Source organism: Telmatherina bonti (genome assembly GCF_933228915.1).
Source record: "Telmatherina bonti genome assembly, chromosome: 4".
Classification (NCBI taxonomy): Eukaryota; Metazoa; Chordata; class Actinopteri; order Atheriniformes; family Telmatherinidae; genus Telmatherina; species Telmatherina bonti.
In genome coordinates this window covers 2,909,601-2,917,289 of record NC_136622.1, presented here as the reverse complement: position 1 = coordinate 2,917,289, position 7,689 = coordinate 2,909,601, and positions in this window count along the sequence as shown.

The window sequence follows — 7,689 nt, the reverse complement described above, 5'->3', positions numbered from 1 at the left end:
TAAGTCTTGCCTTCTTGTACCCTGTTGGAACCCATTGTCTTTCAGCATCAGGAGAATCTGCCGTTCCACATTTGACGGAAGTTGGGGAGGATGTCTCTCTTTAGGCTTACTCTATTTTTCTGCCAGCTTATCTTTTTCAATCGTCCACTCATTGGGGCTTCCTACGTTCCACATAAGCTGTGTCCCAACTCAGGGTCTGACTACAAAGCATTCTACTTAGTTTGAAGTGAGCTTACCGTCAGTGAAATGAGACGGCCTACCTATATTCTATGAGAATTACCCATAGTGCTCCAGTCCTCTGTTGCCTAGCAACTACATATGCCAAGTTTAGCTAATTAGTGCTCCCATTCTTTCACTAAAAACATGAAAATATTTTTTAAAAGTGGTGCAAGAGGACAGTAAGTGGTGCAAGTCATTTTCATTTTATTTGTTTTCATTCTCCTGTTTATCTAAATGAGCAATATGAGGAGGAGGCGGTTTAGACGAGCTCTCCTCTGGCTGACAGCTCATCCCGTCAAGCTGACGGTAACGTAAGGAGAAAATAATCCTTGTTAGACACATGTAATTAAATTAATTTAGGGTTAGTGGACACAATGCTGCTGTCGTCTAAGCTTGTCTGCAAAGACAAATATGTATGCCTATAGAAACATTTAAGGAAAAGAAGGAAAAACAAGGCCTTGTCAGTGTGGTACCTACACCAGCGCTCTGCTGCTCATTCTTTTCTTTCAGGCAAAATGAATTCTGGGAGAAAAGAGGCTGCATAGGATGCATCGCTTGTAAGCTTCGTTTTAAGCTAATCTGGAACCAAACAAAGTGTCGATTTGAAGGACCTTTGAAATGGGGTGGCACATGGTACGCCACAATGATGCATGCATGATTTGGTTTATGAAAAGCTGATTCTCTGAGGAGCAAAGATGGACAGATGATCTCCAAATATGTCAACAAACGTGTAAGAAATCTGTGAATTGTTGGAAAAGATGAGCATATTTCTGCACCTGCCCTACAGAAACACAGCTGAACTTCATCAGTTTGCTTCTTACAACGGCTAATCCAGCATCCATCCTGAATCCTGTTTCTTCTCTGAGACTTCTCCCGGCGATTAAAGTCAGTCTTTCTTGGTTTGTCCCTTTCTCAAGTTCATTTTCCTATGATAATTATATGAGTATTTCTTTGATGAATCAGTCAGGGTGTGCGATATTGATATCCAGTTGCCAGCACGTGATGCCATACATAAAGCAAAACTCGGCTTTAAAAGGATGCCGCACTCTGGAGGGAAAGTGGCAAAGTGGTTTCTCAGCCATGGGACACTGCTAGACAACCGCTCCAGGGATGGACATAATAAATTTCTGCACTACCTGAGCCACTTGTGTGAGTTGTAGACTCCGTCTCATGCTACCACTAGAGTGAAAGCACCGCCAGCATTCAGAGCAAAACATCATGAAATAAAATAAAAAATACTTCATTTTTTATTTTATTTCAATACAAGACAATTCAGCAAACAATGATTGATGGAGTTTATGTTGAAACTACAGCTGACTGGCACAAAACAAAGCAAAAGACGGTGGCATCCCATCTGCTTGGATTTATTCTGCAGCTGCTGCATCTGCCTTTCAGCACGATGTAAACCATTCTTCTATTCTTCATGGGTGCCATTCATGTTTAGCTTTTGTGCATTTGTATTCCTCTGCTGAATGTATATGATTGTGTGTGTGTGTGTGTTGTTTTTTAATAACTAATGACAGTGATTTGCTTGTTTTTAAAATTCGGCTGTATGAGCAACTGCTGACAATAAAGTTCATTATGAGGAAGATGTTAAACGAGTGATGTAACTAAGTCAGGATGAATGCAAGAAATTTTATAACAAAATAAAACAATTTAAAATATACATCAGCTCATTAAAATGCAGCAAAAATCCTGCATGAAAGCCCTCTTAAGGCGTCTGACCTGCTTCTTACGTTCAGGCTGGTGTTGCCAGATCTTGTGATAAAAACAAGCTCAAAAGGAGATGCTTAGCCCTTCAAAAGAACACAAAAGATCATCTCTCTCTCCTAACACACACACAACTCAAAACTAAAGGGAACACAAAGGTAACATAGATCTGAATGAATTAAGTATTTTTAATACTCCTCCCAGACCAGGACTAAAGCATCCGCCAACTCCTGGACAGTCTGTGGTGCAACTTGGCGTTGGTGGATGGAGCGAGACATGATGTCCCAGATGTGCTCAGCTGGATCCAGGTCTGGGGAACGGGCGGACCAGTCCATAACATCAATGCCTTCGTGTTGCAGGAACTGCTGACACACTCCAGCCACATGAGGTCTAGCATTGTCTTGCATTAGGAGGAACCCAGGGCCAACCGCACCAGCATATGGTCCCACAAGGGGTCTGAGGATCTCATCTCGGTACCTAATGGCAGTCACCATTACTGACCCACTGCCAAACTGGTCCTGCTGGAGGATGTTGCAGGCAGCAGAACGTTCTCCACGGCGTCTCCAGACTCTGTCACGTCTGTCACATGTGCTCAGTGTGAACCTGCTTCCATCTGTGAAGAGCACAGGGCGCCAGTGGAGAATTTACCAATCTTGGTGTTCTCTGGCAAACGCCAAACATCCTGCACTGTGTTGGGCTGGAAGCACAACCCCCACCTGTGGACGTCGGGCCCTCATACCACCCTCATGGAGTCTGTTTCTGACTGTTGGAGCAGACACATGCACATTTGTGTCCTGCTGGAGCTCATTCTGCAGGGCTCTGGCAGTGCTCCTCCTGTTCCTCCTTGCACAAAGAAGGAGGTAGCGGTCCTGCTGCCGGGTTGTTGTCCTCCCACGGCCTCCTCCACGTCTCCTGATGTACTGGCCTGTCTCCTGGTAGCGCCTCCATGCTCTGGACACTACGCTGACAGACGCAGCAAACCTTCTTGCCACAGCTGGCATTGATGTGCCATCCTGGATGAGCTGCACTACCTGAGCCACTTGTGTGGGTTGTAGACTCCGTCTCATGCTACCACTAGAGTGAAAGCACCGCCAGCATTCAAAAGTGACCAAAACATCATGAAATGAAATAAAAAATACTTTATTAATCCCCAAAGGGAGATCTAATATTGTAGTATATAATAATAATAACTAGAGGAGGTCTTGTTCCGGAGGCTGATGGCTGCTGGCAGGAATGATCTTCTGTATCTTTCAGTCTTACATGGGACCTGAAGAAGCCTCTCACTGAACACACTTTGTTGTTTCATCACTGTGTTGTGGAGAGGGTGTGAAGAATCCTCCATCATCTTCATCAGCTTGTGCAGCATTCTTCTTTGGACAATCAGCTCCAGCGGCTCCAGAGTTACTCCAAGCACAGAAGCAGCTTTCTGGATCAGTTTGTTGATTCTCTTCTAGTCTCTGGTTCTGATGCTACTACCCCAGCAGATGCTGCAAAGCTGACTGCACTCTCCACAACAGACTTATAGAAGATATGCAACATCTTGGTGCAGACGTTAAACCATCTCAGCTTCCTTAAGAAGTACAGTCTGCTCTGACCTTTCTTGTAGATGTAGTCAGTGTTGCATTTCCAGTCCAGTTTGTTGTCCAGCTGAACTCCAAGATACTTGTATTCCTCCACCACCTCCACCTCCTCTCCCAGGATGGAAACAGTGCTTTGTTTATTCTTCTTCCTCCTGAAGTCAACAATCATCTCTTTTGTTTTGCTGCTATTTAATATGAGATGATTGTCACTGCACCATTTAACAAACTGACTGACCAGTCCTCTGTACTCTGCTTCTTGTCCATCCCTGATACACCCCACAACTGCAGAGTCATCAGAGTATTTCTGCAGATGACAGGACTCAGAGTTGTACTGGAAGTCTGAGGTGTACAGAGTGAAGAGGAATGGCCAGAGTACAGTTCCTTGTGGTGCACCAGTGCTGCTGACCTCCATCTCAGACACACAACCTTTCAGTCTCACAAACTGGGGTCTGTTTGTGAGGTAGTCATAGATCCAGGTGGTTGTGGAGGTATCCACCTGGAATTTATGGAGCTTCTTACATAACAAAGCAGGCTGAATGGTATTAAAAGCACTGAGAAATGAAAGAACATGACCCTCAGAGTGCTGCCTGAATGGTCCAGATGAGAGTGTGCTCTCTGGAGCAGGTATATGATGGCATCCTCAACCCCAAGTCCATTACGATATGCAAACTGGAATGGGTCCTGAAAGGTGTTTACTTGCTTGTTGAGGTGAGCCAGTAAGAGTCTCTCCAGGACTTTCATGATGTGAGATGTCAGGGCAACTGGTCTGTAGTCACTTGGTTCAGCTGGTTGTGTTTTTTTAGGCACTGGAACAAGGCAGGAGGTTTTCCACAGCACTGGGACTCTATTTTGTCTCAGACTGGTGTTGAAAAGGTGCTGGAGAATCAGACATAGTTGTTTTGAGCAGGTCTTGAGAACTCTGGGACTGACACCATCTGGACCTGCAGCCTTGTTCTGGTTCAGTTTCTCAAGTTGCTTCTTAACCTGATTGCAGGAGACAAACAAGGTGGAGGTCTCAGGATGTCCTGATGTGGAGGGAGATGAAGCTGTGTTCTGGTCCATGACTGAGCTGCAGGGTGACAGATTGGAGGCGTGACAGGAAAGCAGTGGGCTTATGGAGGGTGTGTGGTCTGTTGGGCTGGAGGTAGGGGGTGAACTGAACCTGGTGAAGAATATGTTCAGCTCATTAGCTCTGTCCAGACCTCCATCAGGCTGGTCCCCCTTTAACTTGAAGCCGGTGATCTTCTTCATTCCAGACCACACATCCCTCAGGTTATTCTGCTGGAGCTGACTTTCTAACTTCTTCCTGTAGTCCTCCTTGCACTTCTTAGTTTGTGTTTTAAGTTGTTTTTGTGTTGCCCTCAATAACTCCCTGTCTCCATCCCTGAAGGCTTTCTTTTTGATGTTCAGCAGCTTTTTCAGCTCACTGGTGATCCAGGGTTTGTTATTGGGGAAGCACCTCACTGTTCTTGTTGGGACGATGCTGTCCACACAGAAGTTTATGTAATCTGTCACACACTCAGTCATGGCGTTGATGTCGTCTCCATGAGGTTCACAGAGGACGTTCCAGTCTGTAGCCTCAAAGCCTCCTCTAAGAGCATCTTCAGCTTCAGCAGACCAGATGTTGATAGTCTTTGTGATGACTGGTTGCTGCTGAACGATGGGCTTGTAGGTGGAGGTGAGAAGAACCAGATTATGGTCAGATCTTCCTAAAGGAGGCGGGGCAGAACAACTGTATCCATTATTCATATTTGCATAAAATAAGTCCAACATCTTATTTTTTCTGGTGGAGCAGCTGACAAACTGCTGGAATGTTGGTAGAGTTGCAGAGAGGGAGACGTTGTTGAAGTCTCCGGAGATCGCCATGAATGAGTTTGGATGCTGTGTTTGTAGCCGAGCAACGACGGAGCTGATGACGTCACAGGCTGTGTCTGGTGCGGTACCAGGTATTATATAAACCGCTACCAGAATAACACAGGTAAACTCTCTGGGTAAATAATATGGACGGATGCTCACAGCTAACAGTTCCATGTCCCTTGTGCATATCTTCTCCTTGACAGTAACATGTCCAGGATGACACCAACGCTGGTTAACCAGCACTGCAATTCCACCACCCTTTAGCTTTCCGCTGTGTTGTCTACTGCGGTCTGCACGGACCGTTTTAAAGCCCGGTACAGACACATTACAGTCAGGGATGTGTTCATGCAGCCATGTCTCGCTGAAGCACATAATACTGCACTCTCTGTATTCTTTCTGAGACCTTGTTAGCATCTCCAGCTCGTTAGCTAGCAATCTCACATTACCTATTAGGATGGTTGGGAGAAATGGTTTAAATCTCCATCTCTTTCTCCTCTGTCTCACTCCTGCTCTGCATCCTCTTCTCTTTCTTTTCAACTCCATCGGGATTTAATGTTTTGTTTCCCTGATAATCCTGATTTGGGAGTTTATTCAGTTGATCCCGATTGTAAACAAGTCTTTCATTGCCATGGAAACTCATAAGTCTTGACAGAGTCAAAAATATGCAGAAAAATCTCCCTTGCAGCACACCCTCAAAACCGGCATGAAATCCTCTAGAAAAAATACCTAATTAGAGCTAATATCTATGTAAAAAGAGTTTGTACTTAAAAAAAAAAAAACAAGACAGCAAGTCAGAGCTACTACAATTTGCTGCCAACAGACGGAGCAATCTAGAATGGAATGAATGGAAGAAAGCATCAGAACTGAGAAGTGGTCTGTGGTCTCCACCTGCAGAACCACTCCTTTATTGGGTGTCTTGCCAGTTGCCTATAATTTCCACCTGTTGTCTATTCCATTTGCACAACAGCATGTGGAACTGGTTGTCAATCAGTGTTGCTTCCTAAGTGGACAGTTCCATTTCACAGAAGTCTGGTTGAGGGGAGGGGAGGTCTTGGTTCCTGGGAGTGCACTGGGGTGCCGCTCAGTGGCGATCTGGGTGTCCTGAACCCCCGTTGACGTGGGCTGGGGCCTCTGACTGCAGGTGTGGGGGGTCACCTTCAGGCTCTTGAGGCCCTGGGGCCCACGCTCTGTCTGCCCTGGACAGCCAGTGCCTGGCAGGGCCCGGCTTTGCCGGTCCGGGCCCTCTGGGGTCTGTTCCCCCTGACTGTGGGGGGCTCTGGCTGGGGTTCCCCTCTGCCACCTCCTGGGTGGGTGCATGGCTGGGTCCAGAGTGGGGCGGTTGGGGTCTGCTTGGGGACGGCTGCCAGCTGCCTGGGCCTCAGGGTTCTCCTGGCCTGCCTCTTGGCTGTGTGTGGGCAGGGCCACACTGGAACGATCACTCTTCTCTGAACATGTTTCACTCTGTATGTTCTGCATGTGACACAGTCACTGAGCGGTCTGCAGGTTTATTTCTTTCTGTGTTGCTGGTTTATATTTAACGTGTTCCTGGTCCTCCTGCAGGGGAAACATGAATCTGTGGTTGGCTTGTGTGCGTGTGTGTATATATGGGGATATGCATGTATGTTTTTCCCTCTCTATACAAGGTGTTTTCTCTGTCTGCCCCCTACTCTCTGTTCGCCGTCTTCTCTTTTTATTTATGTATATTTTTCTTTTTCTTTCTCTGTTCTCTTTCCATCCTGTTTCTATCCACTCTGGTTAGGTCCAGCAGTACAAACTCTGTAATACAAACAATCATGCAAGATAATTAGAAAACTAAATAAAAATCTAGAATATCAAGGGAATAATTATATCTTTAAAGCTCCTCTTGGCAAAGTAAATGTGCTCAGCAGAATACAACATCCAGACCATCATTCTGCTGCTTCGATGCTGGAAAAGACAAAAAATGTTAATGCTTTGATCTAAGTACTTATCTGAGAAGAATAATTAGTCTGTAGTGAAATGCAGATCAATCCTGAATTTAAAGTGCCAGGATAGGTAGGAACTACTTCTCCCTCCACAAGCCCAAGACATTGTGTCGCTGCAGCAGGTTTGCTGCTCTGTGACACGCAGTGATGGAGATATTTTAGCTTAACAAACAGCAACAATGTACAATTTGTTGAGTGTGAAGACTAGAAGCATCCATAATCATGTGTCTATAAATGGTCTGTAATAATAAAACAAATTAAATAAGAGTAAGACAGAGGACGAGCAGAATCGTCATTTTACTAGAAACAGCAGCAGCACATAAGAGTTGCTCACAATAGTGTTAAAGGTTTGGATCCAG